At 47.8% G+C, this 20,888-nt stretch overlaps 1 protein-coding gene across 3 annotated transcripts in view; it reads left to right on the top strand.

Annotated features, from left to right (window-relative positions):
* KNTC1 (kinetochore associated 1) overlaps positions 1–20,888 on the top strand; it is a 736,750-nt gene that overhangs the window by 389,337 nt on the left and 326,525 nt on the right. The gene's annotated exons all lie outside the window — the stretch shown is intronic.

Genomic DNA, 20,888 nt, shown 5'->3' with positions numbered 1-20,888 from the left:
AACTAAAACATAATCATTTATGAACAGCTAAAGATGCAGTTGATTTTGGAGTCCTATAGGCCAATCTCCCTTATCCCTACCGATGCCAAGATCCTGGCAAAAATTCTTGCGGTCCGGCTTAACTCGGTTATTAAATCGATAATACACCAGGATCAGTCTGTCTTCATGCCAGGTAAATCCACGTCCATTAATTTGCGCAGGCTTTACACTATTTTGCAGGCTCCTCACGACTTTCCCTCAGACACAGTTGTAGTTTCACTGGATGCGGCTAAGGCATTCGACAGCGTCGAATGGCCATATCTGTGGGGAGTCATGACATATATGGGCTTCGGCCCTAAGTTTATACGATGGATCAAATTGCTATATCAAAGTCCACGCGCCAGGATCTTGGTTAACGGCTATATTTCTTCCTCCTTTACTTTGACTCAGGGCACCAGACAGGGATGCCCCCTCCGGCCTTGTTTGCCATAGCCATCGAACCCTTGGCTTGCTTGGTTAGATCACACCCGGACATTGGGGGAGTTGAAACGGGCCCCTGCACTGACAAAATAGCCCTTTATGCGGATGACCTGTTGCTCTTCTTACATGACTACACTGTGGATATGCCTATAGTGCTGCAGGTCATAGAGACCATTGACGGCTTTTTCGGTCTCCGCATAAACTGGTCCAAATAATTTATAATGCCCATTATGGGCTCTCCTCCCCGGGCTCCGAGGATTTCCCTGCCGCTGAGCTGGACAGGCCAGTTTAAATACCTTGGGATCCAGGTTACTAATGACCCTTCGGACTTAATATCCTTGAACCTTGACCCACTTGTACAGCTGATTGTACGCAAGTCGAGGGCTTGGTGTAAACTCCCGCTGACAATGACAGGTAGGGTTAGCCTTATTAAAATGATAGTTTTGCCCAAACTACTGTATGTTCTTTCGCAATCCCCTGTGTACATTTTTCCGGCCTTCTTTAATAAATGAAACAGTATATTAACATCTCTGATATGGGCCAATAAAAGGCCTAGAATAAAGTTAAATACCCTCACTAGACAAAAAGTTGATGGTGGCTTGGCCTTGCCTCACTTCCAACTATATTACTATGCGGCCCAGTTGGCACACGTTGGTATTTGGTTGCGGGGAGGTGAGGAGGCTGGTCTATGTTGGGCGTTTCTCAGATATTACTACCCGGACCTTTCTCCGGCGCAGATTCTGGTGGGAGGCAGCGCTTCTCGACTGTCCCCTCCTATTGTTTTTCAGGCCATGAAGATCTGGCTGGCTTTGACGCGTATGCTTGGGTACAAATGTTTGGACCCGGATACTCCCCTCAGGCACTCTGCATCGCTCCATGAACTGGAGGGGGGAGGGGGGGGGGGTGTTATGGGCTCCGTACTCAGTAATTTCTATATCCCAGTTGTATAGTACTGGTGCACTGAAATCCTTTCAGCAACTAAAGGAGGAGTTTGGTCTCCCGAACTCTTACTTTTATAGATTTTTACAGCTCCGGCATGCCTTGCAATCACAGTTCGGGGATTCTCCCCCGGTGCTCCTCCCCTTCCCCATAAAGACCTTTTTATGTTCACTGGGTCAGGTCAAGGTTATCTCCTTCACTTACTCGTACCTTCTTAAAACAGTTCATGCATACCCGCTCTCGAACCTTCGGGAGCGCTGGGAGCGTAATTTGGGCCCCATAGATGAAGAGGATTGGGAGGTTGCGCTGGGGAACCGAGCCAGGTCACCAAATCACTACGGTTCCAACAGATTCAATTTTTTATATTGCATACGTCCTATATGACTCCGGATGTGCTGGCCAGATTTGGGGCTGGTGGCGCTGCAGCCTGCCTTAAGTGCGGGGCCGCTGGCGGATCATTCTGGCACCTGGTCTGGGAGTGTCCATCCTTGCAGGTGTTCTGGGCTGGGGTCGGGTCGATTCTGAAACATACGGGGATACTGAGAGGTATGCTGACTCCGGGATTTCGCATTTTAGGGGTGGGAGGACCTGACTGGGTCTCGGTGGGAGGACATGTATGCTCGTAGTATTTGCTCCCTTGCGAAGGTGTGCATTGCGCGGACCTGGATGGCTCTGCGCTCCCCCACGATGTCTGCCTTTAATGCTCTGGTGAATGATACGGTATTGAAGGATCGTTATGTCTATATGAAAACCGATGCCCTTTCTAAACATGAGAAGATATGGTCCTTTTGGATTAACTCTATATACTCCTCCCCTGCCTTTAGAATTTAAAATTTAAATTTTGAGATGCATTGAGCCTTTACGATAGTCCGGTTATTTGGGACTTGTGGAAACAAGCCGGACTCTTCTCCCTTATTCTACACTATATTGATATTGCACCTCACCTCGCACAACTTTGTGTATTTAGGCTTGATGGATTTGTTTTGTTTGTGTTTTATGTTCTTTTTTTTTTTTGCTTTGTTCATGTGTGGGTTTTTTTTGTTTTGTTTTGTTTTCTCTTCTATCTCGGGGAGAAAGTAGAAAATGTCAATATGTGTTTTGGTATTTGCTTACAGACTTCAGAAAATCCGTCTTGCGGGTTGACACTAGGTGTACCTGTGACTAGCTGATACACGTATTATATACATCTATTGTATGGGGAAAATGTGTGGCTGAATACATTGTATTACACCAACTGAAGTTCTCAGTGTACACTGTAATGTCTGTATTGATTTCATTCGTGTTGAATAAAAATACTCTATTAAAAAAAAAAAAGATGCAGTTGATTATATGTAGTGCTGAAATTTTTTTATTTTAAAGGGATGTGTCTAAATTTAAAATGAGTGCCCTCTAGAATTGGTGGGGTAGACACAATCAGTCCACTTAGACTTTGTGGGAGTCAACTTGAGATGAGTACATGGATGACTTTCTTTGGTTTGTCATTGTGTCACTTCATGTTGATGTTTAAGGTCCCGATCTGATTGGGATAACTGCTGGAAACTTTGTTGTCATAGTTGACCAAATAGCTTATTGGTAACCATAAAGGTGAATAGTCTAAAGGACTGCCTTTACATACAGATTTATTTACATACACCTATCTTCAGTCGCACCAAATAGTCCTGTTTAGCGTGCCACAGACTTTGTGAATAAGCATCGCCATGCAGGGAAGCAGATGGGCTGGGAGGTCCCTCTGTAATTGTCGGCTGCTAGAAGAACATCTTCCAGCAGCTGGCCACTCTGTGTTTCTTACTGGATACATTGTTTGCGACCAGGTCATATAACACACAGCTTGGTGTGGTTGCAAGCGATGCGACTATGCCAGGCAAGGGGTCAAGGAGTACATTAATAGTACTGTAAATATAATATTGTATGGTCTTTCCAGAGCTTTCCACAACTTAAACATCTGGGTAATTTTACAGGCAGTTATAATAGCCATTGATGGAAAATCCATAACACTTTTGTTGATAAAGTATAACGTCTCCAACTTCTGGCATGCCTCTTAAATTCTTACTTTGCTAATGGGCGAATCAGTCAGCATATTTTCTTTTTGTCTTAGTGTATAAAAATTACACTGGTAGTGTCCTATTTGTTAGTATTTTAATTTTAACATGACATACGGACTCCGCTCTAAAAATCAGTTTATTTTCTCTTCCGTCCTAGAGGATACTGGGGTCCTTGTTAGTGCCATGGGGTATAGACGGGTCCACTAGGAGCCATGGGCACTTTAAGAATGTGATAGTGTGGGCTAGCTCCTCCCTCTATGCCCCTCCTACCAGACTCCGTTTAGAAAATGTGCCCGGAGGAGCCAGTCACGCTTATGGAAGTTCCTGAAGAGTTTTTTCTGCATTTATTTTCTGTTTGTTGTTTTCAGGCATGGCTGTTTGGCACCAGCCTGCCTGCTTTGTGGGACTTAGGGGGGGAACGGCCCAACCTCTTGAAGGGTTAATGGTCCCGTTTCCCGATGACAGGACACTAAGCTCCTGAGGGAACTATTCGCAAGCCCCACCACAGAGAGCGTACATTCCCACAGCACGCCGCCACCCCTGACAGAGCCAGAGGATAGAAGAGTGGTGAGTACAGTGCCGGTGTCTTGGTTAGCTGGTCGCCGGCGGGAATGGCGGCACAAGGGTGGGAGCGCAGCTCTGGCTGCAGTCTGCAGGGGGCTCAGAAACATACACAGCTATGTGTGTCCCGCTGTGAGAGGCGCGCTGAGCCACCAATGTACACCACCACTGGCGGACATACCTAAAAAAAACGGGAAGCCGAGCGCCATTAAGGGGGCGGGGCTTCACTATGAGGGGATCCAGCATCTCACCAGAGCCATTTTCTTTCTGCCGCTCACACTAACAGCGCTGGTAGGTTAGTGCAGCCCCTCTACAAAGGGGGAGGGAGCAGTATTATAAGTACTAATACCCTATTAAGGGTACTTAATCTGCGCACAGTTGTTGTTATTATTATTAGTTAAAGGAGCGCTGTGTGGCTGGTGTCCTCATAACTCCGTGTCCTCCTAAGGGGCTCTGTTGTTTAATTGTGCTTGACCTGTATTCTCCTGTGGGTGTGTGCGTGGGGGCGGGTGGGGGAACTTCCACATTACAATGTGTAAGGAGTGTGTTTCCTACACAGCAGAGTGCTTCTCTTCCCTTGGGGGATCGTTACACTCTACTCAGTACACATTCTCAAGCTAGTGGGTCTGACCCAGCATGGTTGCATTCCATAAGGGTATAATAAAATATATTCAATAAATTATCCCATACTGAGAGACACAATGCTTAAGAAAGTCTGTGGATGACCTGATGAATAGAGATTCAGCTCCCACACCAGCACCTCAAACCCCTACCATTTGTCTATAAAAGGTACACTGGCCCAGATCTTACAGGCTGACACTGATGACGATACCTCAGATGCAGGGGGCGGTGAGGTGGATATGAGAAAGGGGGGGGGGGGGGGTGCAGCTCTGGCTCAGGGAGTGCAAACGCTGATAGAAGAAGTTAGATTGCAGTTTCCTGATAAGGTGACAGTAGACGGGGATGAATTTTTCTCTTTTATGTAAAGAAGAACTCCTCAGCTACTTTTCCAGCATCAAAAGAGTAAATTCTCTGTTTGAGGTGTCTTCGGTAAATACAAAAGAAAAGTTTTTGATACGATTGTGGATGCATCTGCATCTAGATTGTCACGTAAGGTTATTTTACCTGTCCCAGGCGCAGCCTTCTTAAAGGACACAGCTGACCACAAGAGACCTCTCTCAAATCTCTATACACAGCTGCGGAGATGGCCCAGGGATCCACTCTTGCTTGTGTATGGATCACTAGGGCCGTTGCAAAATAGTCAGGTTACCTAATTGATGGTTTGGATTCTCTACATAGGGGAGAGATCGGTTTGTTCCTGCAACATATACAGGACTCTGCGTATTATATGGCGAAGGCCATGAAAGAAATAGGCCTGCTCGACGCAGGCATCGCTGCCATGGCAGTGTCAGCACGCAGAGGCTTATGGATATGCGGACGAGGATTCCAGGAAAGGTGTGGAGAGCCTACTGTTCGCAGGTGAGGCCTTGTTTGCAGATGGACTGGATAAGTAGATATCCAAGGCTACGGTGAGTAAGTCTACATACCTTCCCTCCGCAGCACCCCCAGCTAGGAATACCTACTCTGCTCCAACTCTGCAGTCCTTTTGGACAGCGAAATTTAAAAGCAAACCCAAATGTTCTTCTATGGCCTTCAAGGGCAATACAAGTAAACCCAGAAAACCGGCAGCTGCAGGTTCTCTGGAACAGACCTCCGGATCTGCTCCTCAAAGCATTCAGCATGACGTTGACCGCACTGCCTTAAAGACAGGCAGGTGGGAGCCCCATTACGTTATCCCAGTCACATTTGGGCCACATCTGGCCAGGAACCCTGGGTAAAAGACTTATCACCCAGGGATACAGACTGGAGTTTCAGGAACGCCCACCTCACAGATTCTTCAAATCAGGCTTACCAGCTTCTCCAGAAGCAAGTATGACTTTACAGGCAGCCATTCAAAAACTGGTACAGACTCGGGTCTTTGTTCCAATACCACCTCAACTACAAAACAAGGGTTATTATTCCAACCTATTTGTGGTTCTGAATCCAGAGAGTTCGGTAAGGTACATTTTAAATCACTGAACCCATACTTGCGGGTGTTCGAGTTCGCGTTGGAGTATCTGAGAGCGGTGTTCTCAGTTCTAGAGGAAGGGGAATTTCTGGTGTCTCTGGATATCAAGGATGCGTTCCTTTATATTCCGATTTGGCCGTCTCATCAGGCTAATCTAAGGTTTGCAGTGCAGGACTGTCACTACCAGTTCCAGCCCCTGCCATTTGGCCTCTCCACGGCACCAAGGGTATTTACGAAGGTGATGGCAGAGATGATATTTCTGCTACGCAAGCAGGGAGTGATCATAATACCGTACCTGGACGACCTGCTGATACAAGCACCATCCAGGGTGAGGTTGTTGGACAGCAATGTTCTCTGTACCTGACAACTTCAGGATCACGGGTGAATTCTGATGCTACCAAAATCCCACCTGGACCCAACACGGAGACTTCCGTGCCTGGGGATAATATGGAGGAACAGAAGGTATTCCTTCCATTGGAAAAGGCATTGGTAATCCAGTCGATGGGCGGGATGTTCTAAGACCAGCCCGGATATCGGTGCATCTGTGTATTCGCCTTCCGTGGAAGATGGTCGCCTCTTAAGAGGCTCTGCAAAACGGAAGGTTTTCACGCAAGGTCCTTCCAATTGGATCTATTAGACAAATCATTATCATGTGGTTCCTTGCTGGTTAATCATAGACCCAGATTGGGGGAATGGAGGTGTGAGGTGTGGTGCCTCTGGACTGACTGAACTGGATGGCTTAAGTATGGCATACCTTTACTTTCTATTAACAACACCTTTCACACACTAATTTCTTTAACACTATTTGTCCATTTTAATTACATCTAATTTTTGTATCACCCTCTTTATAGCTTCGACTTCCTAATACTAATTTATTAACACTATAGTTTTTTCACCGGTATGCTGCCCTGGGCTTTCTGGCTTATGCTGGTGTTTTGGGGTTCCACACCCTGCACCTAGATATAGTGCTAGGGACCCCAAATATACAGAGACGCCTTGATGCGGCTTTGGGGCTAATTCATACATTTGCGCAAATATATGTAACCGAGATCTCTGAATTCTAATATTGTGTGGGATTTACATCTGGTTACTGTTATCATTCAGTGTGCTGGGGAAAACAAAATGCCTTTTTTTCTGACTCCACAGATCTCTACCAGATGGTTTACATGTTCCCACCTCTTCCATTAATCCCAAGAACTCTCAAAAGAATAAAAGGCAAAAGGTTCAAGCAATTCTCATTGCTCTGGATTGGCCAAGAAAGGCCTGGTACGCGGATCTACTGGTGATGCTACTAGAGGACCTGTGGCCTCTGCCTCTTCGAGAGGGTCTTCTACAACAGCGGCCGTTTGTCTATAAAGAGCGGGTACGTTTGTCGGCATGGAAGTTGAGCGTCAAATTCTAGCATGGAAGGGTATTCCGGACAGGGTTATTCCAACCCTGATCCAAGCCAGGAGAGAGGTAACGTCTAAACATTACCACCGTATTTAAAAAAAATGTCTCGTGATGTGAAAACAGGGAATTTCCTGCAGTGGAATTCATACTGGTACGTTTTCTCCTTTTTTCTACAGTCTGGTGTGGATGTGGGCCTACGTTTGGGCTCCGTGCAAGTCCAAATTTGGGCCTTGTCCATTTTTATTCCAGAAATACTTGTCTTCCCTCCCTGAGGTTCAGACGTTTTTGAAGGGGGTTCTGCACATCCAACCGCCTGTTGTGCCTCCCACGGCACCGTGAGATCTGAACGTGGTGGTGCAGTTCCTACAATCGGAATGGTTTGAGCATTTACAGGAGGTTGACATAAAGTTTCTTACATGGAAGACTGTTACACTTTTGGCCTTAGCTTCTGCAAGGCGTGTGTCCGAACTAGGGGTGTTGTCTCACGAAAGCCCCTATTTGATTTTGTCACGAAGATCGAGCTGAACTCAGAACTCGTCAGCAATTTCTTCCTAAGGTGGTGTCTGCATTTCATATCAACCAACTTATTGTGGTTCTGGTGCTTACTGACACCTCTCGTACCTTTAAAGTCCTCGGATGTTGTGAGGGCTTTGAAGATCTACGTGAAGGGGACAGCTCATCATTGGAAATCTGACTCGCTGTTTGTTCTCTATGATCCCAATAAAATAGGGTGTCCTGCTTCAAAGATGTTTATTGCTTGCTGGGTCAGGCTTACTATCCAGCATGCTTATTCATCGGCAGGATTGCCGATTCCTAAAGTACAGGGCCACTCTACTACGATGGGCTCTTCCTGGGTGGCTGTCCAGGGTGTCTCGGCTTTGCAACTTTCCCGAGCAGCTACTTGGTCTGGTTCGAACATGTTTGCTCAGTTCTACAAGTTCGATACTTTGGCCTCTGAGGACCTTCAGTTTGGTCAATCAGTTCTGCAGGAACCTCAGCACTCTCCCACCCGGTTTGGGAGCTTTAATACATCCCCATTGTACTAATGTGGACCCCAGTATCCTCTAGGACATAAGAGAAAATAGGATTTTAATTACCTCCCGGTAAATCCTTTTCTCTTAGTCCGTAGAGGATACTGGGTGCCCGCCCAGTGCTTCGTGTTTCCTGCAATGTTACTTGGTTAAGTATTGTTGGTTCAGCTGTTGCTGTTTCCTCGTTTGTGTGTGCTGGTTCAAATCTCACCACTATTCTGTTACATCCTTCCTCAGGATATCTCCGTCACCTCAGGCACAGTTTCTAGACTCAGTCTGGTAGGAGGTGCATAGAGGGAGGAGCCAGTGCACACTATTGATTTCTTAAAGTGCCCATGGCTCCTAGTGGACCCGTCTATACCCCGTGATACTAATGTGGAACCCAGTATCCTCTAGGGACTACGAGAAAAGGATTTACCGGTAGGTAATTAAAATCATATTTCTCTTACGTCCTAGAGGATGCTGGGGACTCCGTAAGGACCATGGGGATAGACGGGCTCCACAGGAGACATGGGCACTTTAAGAAGGACTTTAGGTATGGGTGTGCACTGGCTCCTCCCTCTATGCCCCTCCTCCAGACCTCAGTTTGATACTGTGCCCAGTGGAGACTGGGTGCATTACAGGGAGCTCTCCTGAGTTTCCTGTTAGAAAGAATTTTAGTTAGGTTTTTTATTTTCAGGGAGCCTGCTGGCAACAGACTCCCTGCATCGAGGGACTGAGGAGAGAGAAACAGACCTACTTCTGTGAGTTTCAAGGCTCTGTATCTTAGGCTACTGGACACCATTAGCTCCAGAGGGATTGGTACGCAGGTCTCACCCTCGCCGTCCGTCCCAGAGCCGCGCCGCCGTCCTCCTCGCAGAGCCGGAAGATAGAAGCCGGGTGAGTATGAGAAGAAAAGAAGACTTCAGAGGCGGCAGAAGACTTCTTGATCTTCACAGAGGTAACGCACAGCAGTAACGCTGTACGCCATTGCTCCCATTCACCTCACACACGGCAGTCACTGTAAGGGTGCAGGGCGCAGGGGGGGCGCCCTGGGCAGCATATAAACCTCACTTGGCAAAATTACATATATACATGTACAGCTGGGCACTGTACATGTGTATAAAGAGCCCCCGACAGTTTTTTAAGAATTTTGAGCAGGACAGAAGCCCGCCGCCGAGGGGGCGGGGCTTCTCCCTCAGCACTCACCAGCGCCATTTTCTCCACAGCACAGCGCTGAGAGGAAGCTCCCCGGACTCTCCCCTGCTTACTCACGGTGACAGAGGGTTTTCAAGATGGGTGGGGGGGGCACATAATTGGCGCATATACATATAAAAAGGCGCTACTGGGTAAACATTTGGTGTTTTCTCTAACGTCCTAAGTGGATGCTGGGACTCCGTAAGGACCATGGGGAATAGCGGCTCTGCAGGAGACTGGGCACAAAAGTAAAAGCTTGAACTAGCTGGTGTGCACTGGCTCCTCCCCCTATGACCCCCCTCCAAGCCTCAGTTAGATTTTTGTGCCCGAACGAGAAGGGTGCATGCTAGGTGGCTCTCCTGAGCTGCTTAGAGTAAAAGTTTATTTTAGGTTTTTTATTTTCAGTGAGTCCTGCTGGCAACAGGCTCACTGCATCGTGGGACTAAGGGGAGAAGAAACGAACTCACCTGCGTGCAGAGTGGATTGGGTTTCTTAGGCTACTGGACATTAGCTCCAGAGGGACGATCACAGGTTCAGCCTGGATGGGTCCCGGAGCCGCGCCGCCGGCCCCCTTACAGAGCCAGAAGAACGAAGAGGTCCGGTGAAATCGGCGGCAGAAGACGTTCCTGTCTTCAACTAAGGTAGCGCACAGCACTGCAGCTGTGCGCCATTGCTCTCAGCACACTTCACACTCCGGTCACTGAGGGTGCAGGGCGCTGGGGGGGAGCGCCCTGAGACGCAATAAAAACAGAAATACCTTAGGATGGCAAAAGAAATACATCACATATAGCTCCTGGGCTATATGGATGTATTTAACCCCTGACAGTTTTCCAGAAAAAAGCGGGAGATAAGGCCGTTGTGAAGGGGCGGAGCCTATCTCCTCAGCACACAAGCGCCATTTTCCCTCACAGTTCCGCTGGAAGGACGGCTCCCTGACTCTCCCCGGCAGTCCCTACAGAATCAGGGTAAAAACGAGAGAGGGGGGGCACTATTGGCAGCTAAATTATAAACAGCAGCTATAAAAGGGAGTAACACTTATATAAGGTTATCCCTATATATATATATATATATATATATATATATATATATATATAGCGCTCTGGTGTGTGCTGGCAAACTCTCCCTCTGTCTCCCCAAAGGGCTAGTGGGGTCCTGTCCTCTATCAGAGCATTCCCTGTGTGTGTGCTGGGTGTCGGTACGATTGTGTCGACATGTATGAGGAGGAAAATGATGTGGAAGCAGAGCAATTGCCTGTATTAGTGATGTCACCCCCTAGGGAGTCGACACCTGACTGGATGGTTGTATTTAAAGAACTACGTGACAATGTCAGCACTTTACAAAAAACTGTTGACGACATGAGACAGCCGACAAATCAATTAGTGCCTGTCCAGGCGTCTCAGACACCGTCAGGGGCGAGAAAACGCCCGTTACCTCAGTGGGTCGACACAGACCCAGACACGGATACTGAGTCCAGTGTCGACGGTGAGGAGACAAACGTAATGTCCAGTAGGGCCACACGTTACATGATCACGGCAATGAAGGAGGCATTGAACATTTCTGACACTACAAGTACCACAAAGAAGGGTATTATGTGGGGAGTGAAAAAACTACCAGTAGCTTTTCCTGAGTCAGATGAATTAAATGAGGTGTGTGATAAAGCGTGGGTTTCCCCCGATAAAAAAGTGCTAATTTCTAATAAATTATTGGCACTATACCCTTTCCCGCAGAGGTTAGGGCGCGTTGGGAAACACCCCCTAGAGTAGATAAAGCGCTCACACGTTTATCTAAACAAGTAGCGTTACCGTCTCCTGATACGGCCGCCCTCAAAGAACCAGCGGATAGAAGGCTGGAAAATATCCTGAAGGGTATATACACACATACTGGTGTTATACTGCGACCAGCAATCGCATCAGCCTGGATGTGCAGTGCTGGAGTGGCGTGGTCGGATTCCCTGACTGAAAATATTGATACCCTGGATAGGGACAGTATATTACTAACTATAGAGCATTTGAAGGATGCATTACTATATATGCGTGATGCACAGAGGGATATTTGCACCCTGGCATCAAGAGTGAGTGCTATGTCCATTTCTGCCAGAAGAGCGTTATGGACGCGACAGTGGTCAGGGGATGTGGATTCCAAACGACATATGGAAGTATTGCCGGTTAAAGGGGAGGAGTAATTTGGGGCCGGTCTATCGGACCTGGTGGCCACGGCAACGGCCGGAAAGTCCACCTTTTTACCCCAGGTCACCTCTCAGCAGAAAAAGACACCGTCTTTTCAAACTCAGTCCTTTCGTTCCCATAAGTACAGGCGGGCAAAAGGCCACTCATTTCTGCCCCGGGGCAGAGGAAGAGGAAAAAGACTGCACCAGGCAGCCTCTTCCCAGGAGCAGAAGCCCTCCTCTGCTTCTGCCAAGTCTTCAGCATGACGCTGGGGCTTTACAAGCGGACTCTGACACGGTGGGGGCCCGTCTCAAAAATTTCAACGCGCAGTGGGCTCACTCGCAAGTGGACCCCTGGATTCTGCAGGTAGTATCACAGGGGTACAAACTGGAATTCGAGACGTCTCCCCCTCGCCGGTTCCTGAAGTCTGCTCTACCAAAGTCTCCCTCTGACAGGGAGGCAGTTTTGGAAGCCATTCACAAGCTGTATTCCCAGCAGGTGATAATCAAGGTACCTCTCCTACAACAGGGAAAGGGGTATTATTCCACGCTGTTTGTGGTACCGAAGCCAGACGGCTCGGTGAGACCAATTTTAATTCTAAAATCCTTGAATACTTACATAAAGAGGTTCAAATTCAAGATGGAGTCACTCAGAGCAGTGATAGCAAACCTGGAAGAAGGGGACTATATGGTGTCTCTGGACATCAAAGATGCTTATCTCCACGTCCCAATCTACCCTTCTCACCAAGGGTACCTCAGGTTTGTAGTACAAAACTGTCATTATCAGTTTCAGACGCTGCCGTTTGGATTGTCCACGGCACCTCGGGTCTTTACCAAGGTAATGGCCGAAATGATGATTCTTCTTCGAAGAAAAGGCGTTTTAATTATCCCTTACTTGGACGATCTCCTGATAAGGGCAAGGTCCAGGGAACAGTTAGAAGTCGGAGTAGCACTATCTCAGTTAGTGTTACGTCAGCACGGGTGGATTCTAAATATTCCAAAATCGCAGCTGATTCCAACGACACGTCTCCTGTTCCTAGGAATGATTCTGGACACAGTCCAGAAAAAGGTGTTTCTCCCAGAAGAGAAGGCCAGGGAGTTATCCGAGCTAGTCAGGAATCTCCTAAAACCAGGCTAGGTGTCAGTGCATCAGTGCACGAGGGTCCTGGGAAAAATGGTGGCTTCTTACGAAGCGATTCCATTCGGAAGATTCCATGCAAGAACGTTTCAGTGGGATCTTCTGGACAAATGGTCCGGATCGCATCTTCAGATGCGCCAAGGACAAGGGTGTCTCTTCTGTGGTGGCTGCAGAGTGCTCATCTACTAGAGGGCTGCAGATTCGGCATTCAGGATTGGATCCTGTTGACCACAGATGCCAGCCTGAGAGGCTGGGGAGCAGTCACACAGGGACAAAATTTCCAGGGCTTGTGGTCAAGCATGGAAACATCTCTTCATATAAACATTCTGGAACTAAGGGCCATTTACAATGCCCTAAGTCAAGCAAAACCCCTGCTTCAGGGTCAGGCGGTATTGCTCCAATCGGACAACATCACGTCAGTCGCCCACGTAAACAGACAGGGCGGCACGAGAAGCAGGAGGGCGATGGCAGAAGCTGCAAGGATTCTTCGCTGGGCGGAGAATCATGTGATAGCACTGTCAGCAGTGTTCATTCCGGGAGTGGACAACTGGGAAGCGGACTTCCTCAGCAGACACGACCTTCACCCGGGGGAGTGGGGACTTCATCCAGAAGTCTTCCAAGAGATGGTAAACCGTTGGGAAAAACCAAAGGTGGACATGATGGCGTCCCGTCTCAACAAAAAACTAGACAGATATTGCGCCAGGTCAAGGGACCCTCAGGCAATAGCGGTGGACGCTCTGGTAACACCATGGGTGTACCAGTCAGTGTATGTGTTCCCTCCTCTGCCTCTCATACCAAAAGTACTGAGAATCATAAAAAGGAGAGGAGTAAGAACTATACTCGTGGTTCCGGATTGGCCAAGAAGGACTTGGTACCCGGAACTTCAAGAGATGCTCACGGAGGACCCGTGGCCTCTACCTCTAAGAAAGGACCTGCTCCAGCAGGGACCTTGTCTGTTCCAAGACTTACCGCGGCTGCGTTTGACGGCATGGCGGTTGAACGCCGGATCCTGAAGGAAAAAGGCATTCCAGAAGAAGTCATCCCTACCCTGATAAAGGCCAGGAAGGATGTAACCGCGAAACATTATCACCGCATTTGGCGAAAATATGTTGCGTGGTGTGAGGCCAAAGAGGCCCCTACAGAGGAATTTCAACTGGGTCGCTTCCTACATTTCCTGCAAACAGGACTGTCTATGGGCCTAAAATTAGGGTCCATTAAGGTTCAAATTTCGTCCCTGTCGATTTTCTTCCAAAAAGAACTGGCTTCAGTGCCTGAAGTCCAGACGTTTGTCAAAGGGGTACTGCATATACAGCCTCCTTTTGTGCCCCCGGTGGCACCTTGGGATCTCAATGTGGTTTTGGGGTTCCTAAAATCACATTGGTTTGAACCACTCACCACTGTGGAATTAAAATATCTCACATGGAAGGTGGTAATGCTGTTAGCCCTGGCTTCAGCCAGGCGTGTCTCAGAATTGGCGGCTTTATCTTATAAAAGCCCTTACCTGATTTTTCACACGGATAGGGCAGAATTGAGGACTCGTCCTCAATTTCTCCCAAAGGTGGTTTCAGCGTTTCACGTGAACCAGCCTATTGTGGTGCCTGCGGCTACTAGGGACTTGGAGGACTCCAAGTTACTGGACGTAGTCAGTGCCCTGAAAATATATATTTCCAGGACGGCTGGAGTCAGGAAATCTGACTCGCTGTTTATCCTGTATGCACCCAACAAGCTGGGTGCTCCGGCTTCTAAGCAGACGGTTGCTCGTTGGATTTGTAGTACAATTCAGCTTGCACATTCTGTGGCAGGCCTGCCACAGCCAAAATCTGTAAAAGCCCATTCCACAAGGAAGGTGGGCTCATCTTGGGCGGCTGCCCGAGGGGTCTCGGCTTTACAACTTTGCCGAGCAGCTACTTGGTCAGGGGCAAACACGTTTGCTAAATTCTACAAATTTGATACCCTGGCTGAGGAGGACCTGGAGTTCTCTCATTCGGTGCTGCAGAGTCATTCGCACTCTCCCGCCCGTTTGGGAGCTTTGGTATAATCCCCATGGTCCTTACGGAGTCCCAGCATCCACTTAGGACGTTAGAGAAAATAAGAATTTACTTACCGATAATTCTATTTCTCATAGTCCGTAGTGGATGCTGGGCGCCCATCCCAAGTGCGGATTGTCTGCAATACTTGTATATAGTTATTGTTACAAAATTCGGGTTATTATTGTTGTGAGCCATCTTTTCAGAGGCTCCTTCGTTTATCATACTGTTAACTGGGTTCAGATCACAGGTTGTACGGTGTGATTGGTGTGGCTGGTTTGAGTCTTACCCGGGATTCAATATCCTTCCTTATTATGTACGCTCGTCCGGGCACAGTATCCTAACTGAGGCTTGGAGGAGGGTCATAGGGGGAGGAGCCAGTGCACACCAGCTAGTTCAAGCTTTTACTTTTGTGCCCAGTCTCCTGTGGAGCTGCTATTCCCCATGGTCCTTACGGAGTCCCAGCATCCACTACGGACTATGAAAAATAGAATTATCGGTAAGTAAATTCTTATTTTTTCCTGGGTCATATAGCGCTGTGGTGTGTGCTGGCATACTCTCTCTCTGTCTCTCCAAAGGGCCTGGTGGGGAAACTGTCTTCAGATAAGAGTTTCCCTGTGTGTGTGGTGGGTAGGTACGCGTGTGTCGACATGTCTGAGGTGGAAGGCTCGCCTAGGGAGGAGGGGGAGCGTATGAATGTGAGGTCTCCGTCGGCAGCGCCGACACCTGACTGGATGGATATGTGAAATGTTTTAAGTGCTAATGTCAATTTATTACACAAAAGATTAGACAAAGCTGAAGCTAGGGAACAGTCAGGGAGTCAACCCATGTCTGTCCCTATGTCGCTAGGACCTTCGGGGTCTCAAAAGCGCCCACTATCCCAAATAGGAGACACAGATACCGACACGGATTCTGACTCCAGTGTCGACTACAATGATGCAAAGTTACAGCCAAAAGTGGCTAAATGTATTCGTTATATGATTATTGCAATAAAAGATATTTTGCATATCACGGAGGAACCCCCTGTCCCTGACACGAGGGTACACATGTATAAGGGAAAGAAACCTGAGGTAACTTTTCCCTCCTCACATGAGTTGAACGAGTTGTGTGAAAAAGCGTGGGAATCTCCAGACAAAAAACTGCAGATTCCCAAAAGGATTCTCATGGCGTATCCTTTCCCGCCAACTGACAGGATACGGTGGGAATCCTCCCCTAGGGTAGACAAAGCATTGACACGCTTATTAAAAAAGATAGCGCTGCCATCCCAAGATACGGCTACCCTCAAGGATCCTGCTGACCGCAAGCAGGAGGTAACCTTGAAGTCCATTTACACATTTTCTGGTACTTTACTCAGACCGGCGATTGCGTCTGCCTGGGTTTGTAGTGCTGTAGCAGCATGGACAGATTCATTATCAGCTGATATTGAGACCCTAGATAAGGATACCATTTTATTGACCCTAGGGCATATAAAAGATGATGTCTTATATATGAGAGATGCTCAAAGAGACATTAGTCTACTGGGTTCCAGAATAAACGCTATGTCTATTTCTGCTAGGCGAGTCTTATGGACTCGGCAGTGGACAGGTGATGCTGACTCGAAGAGGCATATGGAGGTTTTGCCTTACAAGGGTGAGGAATTGATTGGGGAAGGTCTCTCGGACCTCGTCTCCACAGCTACGGCAGGTAAATCAAATTTTTTGCCTTATGTTCCCTCACAGACTAAGAAAGCGACAGATTATCAAATGCAGTCCTTTCGTTCAAATAGAAGCAAAAGAGTACGTGGATCGTCCTTTCTTGCCAGAGGTATGGGCAGAGGAAAAAAGCTGCACAACACAGCTAGTTCTCAGGAACAGAAGTCCTCCCCGGCCTCTGCAAAATCCACCGCATGGCGCTGGGGCTCCGCTGGGGGAATCCGCCCCAGTGGGGGCACGTCTTCGACTTTTCAGCCACATCTGGGTTCACTCACAGGTGGATCCCTGGGCAATAGAAATTGTTTCTCAGGGATACAAGCTGGAATTCGAAGAGGTGCCTCCTCGCCGGTTTTTCAAATCGGCTCTACCGACTTCTACCCTAGAAAGGGAGTTAGTGTTAAATGCGATTCGCAAATTGTGTCTTCAACAAGTGGTGGCCGAGGTTCCCCTGCTTCAAAGAGGGAAGGGTTACTACTCAACTCTGTTTGTAGTCCCGAAACTGGACGGTTCGGTCAGACCCATTTTGAATTTAAAATCCCTAAACCTATATTTAAAACGGTTCAAGTTCAAGATGGAATCGCTCAAAGCGGTCATCGCCAGCCTAGAAGGGGGGGATTTTATGGTATATCTGGACATAAAGGATGCATAACTTCATGTTCCCATTTATCCGCCCCACCAGGCGTACCTGAGATTTGTGGTACAGGATTGTCATTACCAATTTCAGATGTTGCCGTTTGGCCTTTCCACGGCCCCGAGGATTTTCACCAAGGTAATGGCGGAAATGATGGTGCTCCTGCGCAAGCAGGGTGTCACAATTATCCCATATTTGGACGATCTCCTCATAAAAGCGAGATCACGAGAGAAGTTACTGAACAGGGTGTCACTTTCCCTGAGGGTGTTACAGCAACACGGCTGGATTCTCAACATCCCGAAGTCGCAGCTGGTTCCTACGACCCGTCTGACCTTCTTGGGCATGATTCTGGACACAGACCAGAAAAGGGTTTTTCTTCCGATAGATAAAGCTCAGGAACTCATGACTCTAGTCAAGAACCTATTGAAACCAAAACAAGTGTCAGTGCATCATTGCACTCAAGTCCTGGGAAAGATGGTGGCAACATACGAAGCCATTCCCTTCGGCAGATTCCATGCAAGGACTTTCCAGTGGGACCTATTGGACAAGTTGTCTGGGTGACATCTACAAATTCATCAGCGGATCATCCTGTCCCCCAGAGCCAGGGTGTCTCTCCTGTGGTGGCTGCATAGTGCTCACCTTTTAGAAGGCCGCAGGTTCGGCATTCAGGACTGGATCCTGGTGACCACGGACGCGAGCCTCAGAGGGTGGGGAGCAGTCACACAGGGAAGAAACTTCCAAGGACTTTGGACGAGTCAAGAGACTTGTCTTCACATCAACATCCTGGAACTGAGGGCCATATACAACGCCCTACGTCAAGCGGAGACCTTACTTCGCGACTAACCAGTTCTTATCCAGTCAGACAACATCACCGCAGTGGCTCATGTAAACCACCAAGGCGGCACAAGGAGCAGAGTGGCAATGGCGGAAGCCACCAGGATTCTTCGCTGGGCGGAAAATCATGTAAGCGCACTGTCAGCAGTGTTCATTCCGGGAGTGGACAACTGGGAAGCAGACTTCCTCAGCAGACACGACCTGCATCCAGGAGAGTGGGGACTTCATCAGGAAGTCTTCGCACAGATTGCAAGTCAGTGGGGACTGCCCCAGATAGACATGATGGCGTCTTGCCTCAACAAAAAGCTACAGAGGTATTGCGCCAGATCAAAAGACCCTCAGGCGGTAGCTGTGGACGCCCTAGTAACACCGTGGGTGTTCCAGTCGGTCTATGTGTTTCCTCCTCTTCCTCTCATACACAAGGTGTTGAGAATAATAAGAAAAAGAGGAGTGAGAACAATTCTCATTGTTCCAGATTGGCCACAAAGGACCTGGTATCCGGATCTGCTGGAAATGCTCACAGAAGATCCGTGGCCTCTTCCTCTACGACAGGACCTGTTGCAACAGGGGCCCTGTCTGTTCCAAGACTTACCGTGGCTGCGTTTGACGGCATGGCGGTTGAACGCAGGATCCTAGCGGAAAAAGGCATTCCGGATGAGGTCATTCCTACGCTGATAAAGGCTAGGAAGGACGTGACAGCAAAACATTATCACTGTATATGGTGAAAATAAGTTTCTTGGTGTGAGGCCAGGAATGCTCCTACGGAAGAATTCCATCTGGGCCATTTCCTTCACTTCCTACAGACTGGAGTGGATTTGGGCCTAAAATCAGGCTCCATTAAAGTTCAGATTTCGGCCTTATCCATTTTCTTTCAAAAAGAATTGGCTTCTCTCCCAGAAGTACAGACTTTTGTGAAAGGAGTGCTGCATATTCAGCCTCCTTTTATACCTCTGGTGGCGCCTTGGGACCTTGTTGAGTTTCCTTAAGTCGCACTGGTTTGAACCACTTCAAACGGTGGAGTTAAAATATCTCACTTGGAAAGTGGTCATGTTATTAGCCTTGGCTTCGGCTAGGCGAGTTTCGGAATTGGCGGCTTTGTCTCATAAAAGCCCCTATCTGGTTTTCCATATGGATAGAGCGGAATTGCGGACCCATCCTCAATTCTTGCCTAAGGTGGTGTCATCTTTTCATATGAACCAACCTATTGTGGTGCCTGTGGCTACGAGAGACTTGGAGGATTCCGAGTCCCTGAATGTAGTCAGGGCTTTGAAAATTTACGTGGCCAGAACGGCTAGAGTCAAAAAAACAGAAGCACTGTTTGTCCTATATGCAGCCAACAAGGTTGGAGCCCCTGCTTCAAAGCAGACTATTGCTCGCTGGATCTGTAACACGATTCAGCAGGCGCATTTTACGGCTTGATTGCCGTTACCAAAATCGGTCAAGGCCCATTCCACTAGGAAGGTGGGCTCGTCTTGGGCGGCTGCCCGAGGGGTCTCGGCACTACAACTAAGCCGAGCTGCTACTTGGTCGGGTTCAAACACCTTTGCAAAGTTCTATAAGTTTGATACCTTGGCTGAGGAGCACCTCCTGTTTGCTCAATCGGTGCTGCAGAGTCATCCGCACTCTCCCGCCCGTTTGGGAGCTTTGGTATAATCCCCATGGTCCTTACAGAGTCCCCAGCATCTTCTAGGACGTAAGAGAAAATAAGATTTTAAACCTACCGGTAAATCTTTTTCTCGTAGTCCGTAGAGGATGCTGGGCGCCCGTCCCTAGTGCGGACTACTTCTGCGAGACTTGTATATAGTTTTGCTTACATAAGGGTTATGTTATAGTTTCATCGGTTTTGGACTGATGCTACGTTGTTTTTCATACCATTAACTGTTTAATAAATACACAAGTTATACGGTGTGATTGGTGTGGCTGGTATGAATCTTGCCCTTGGATTAACGAAAATCCTTTCCTCGTACTGTCCGTCTCCTCTGGGCACAGTTTCTCTAACTGCGGTCTGGAGGAGGGGCATAGAGGGAGGAGCCAGTGCACACCCATACCTAAAGTCTTTCCTAAAGTGCCCATGTCTCCTGCGGAGCCCGTCTATCCCCATGGTCCTTACGAAGTCCCCAGCATCCTCTACGGACTATGAGAAAAAGATTTACCGGTAGGTTTAAAATCTTATTTTTTTCCTCCTACATGACAGCAATGGTTGGTCAATTATCCTTCTTCAAAGATAGTATAGGAAAGGAAGACACACCTGAAGGGTATAGAAGGCCGCTGTTTTCTGTTTCTGCTTTTGCTCTCCTTACTAGTCTTTTCTTTTCTAGATTGCAGCAGATAGTTTGTTATTTTTAGATTGGTGCTTAACTGTGTTTATGCAGCTGCAAAAAAATAAAATAAAGCACATCACGTCATGGCACATCTGCACCCAAGTCCATGCTTTCTTCTGGAGTTCTACTATCCGCGAAAAATGTAGTGGTAATTAAAGAAATAATATTGAACTAAATGACAGTGGTGATTAAAGAATTTAAAGAAGAGCATCAGGAGGTGCCCACACTGATCACCTGGCTATGCATTTCGTACGGTTACAGATGATAAATCAGAAATCCAATCACAATTAGACTTTCGTAAAGATAATCTTGAGGATATTGAGGTCTGCACACAAAAGAACATTCTATGGATTATAATGCTCTTAGAGCCACACTCCTAAGTGGGAAATGATTTAATAGAACCCGGCTAGTCTG

Source organism: Pseudophryne corroboree, chromosome 1 (genome assembly GCF_028390025.1).
Source record: "Pseudophryne corroboree isolate aPseCor3 chromosome 1, aPseCor3.hap2, whole genome shotgun sequence".
NCBI lineage: Eukaryota > Metazoa > Chordata > Amphibia > Anura > Myobatrachidae > Pseudophryne > Pseudophryne corroboree.
The sequence above is the reverse complement of the archived record's forward strand: the minus strand, read 5'-3'. Positions and strand labels throughout refer to the sequence as shown.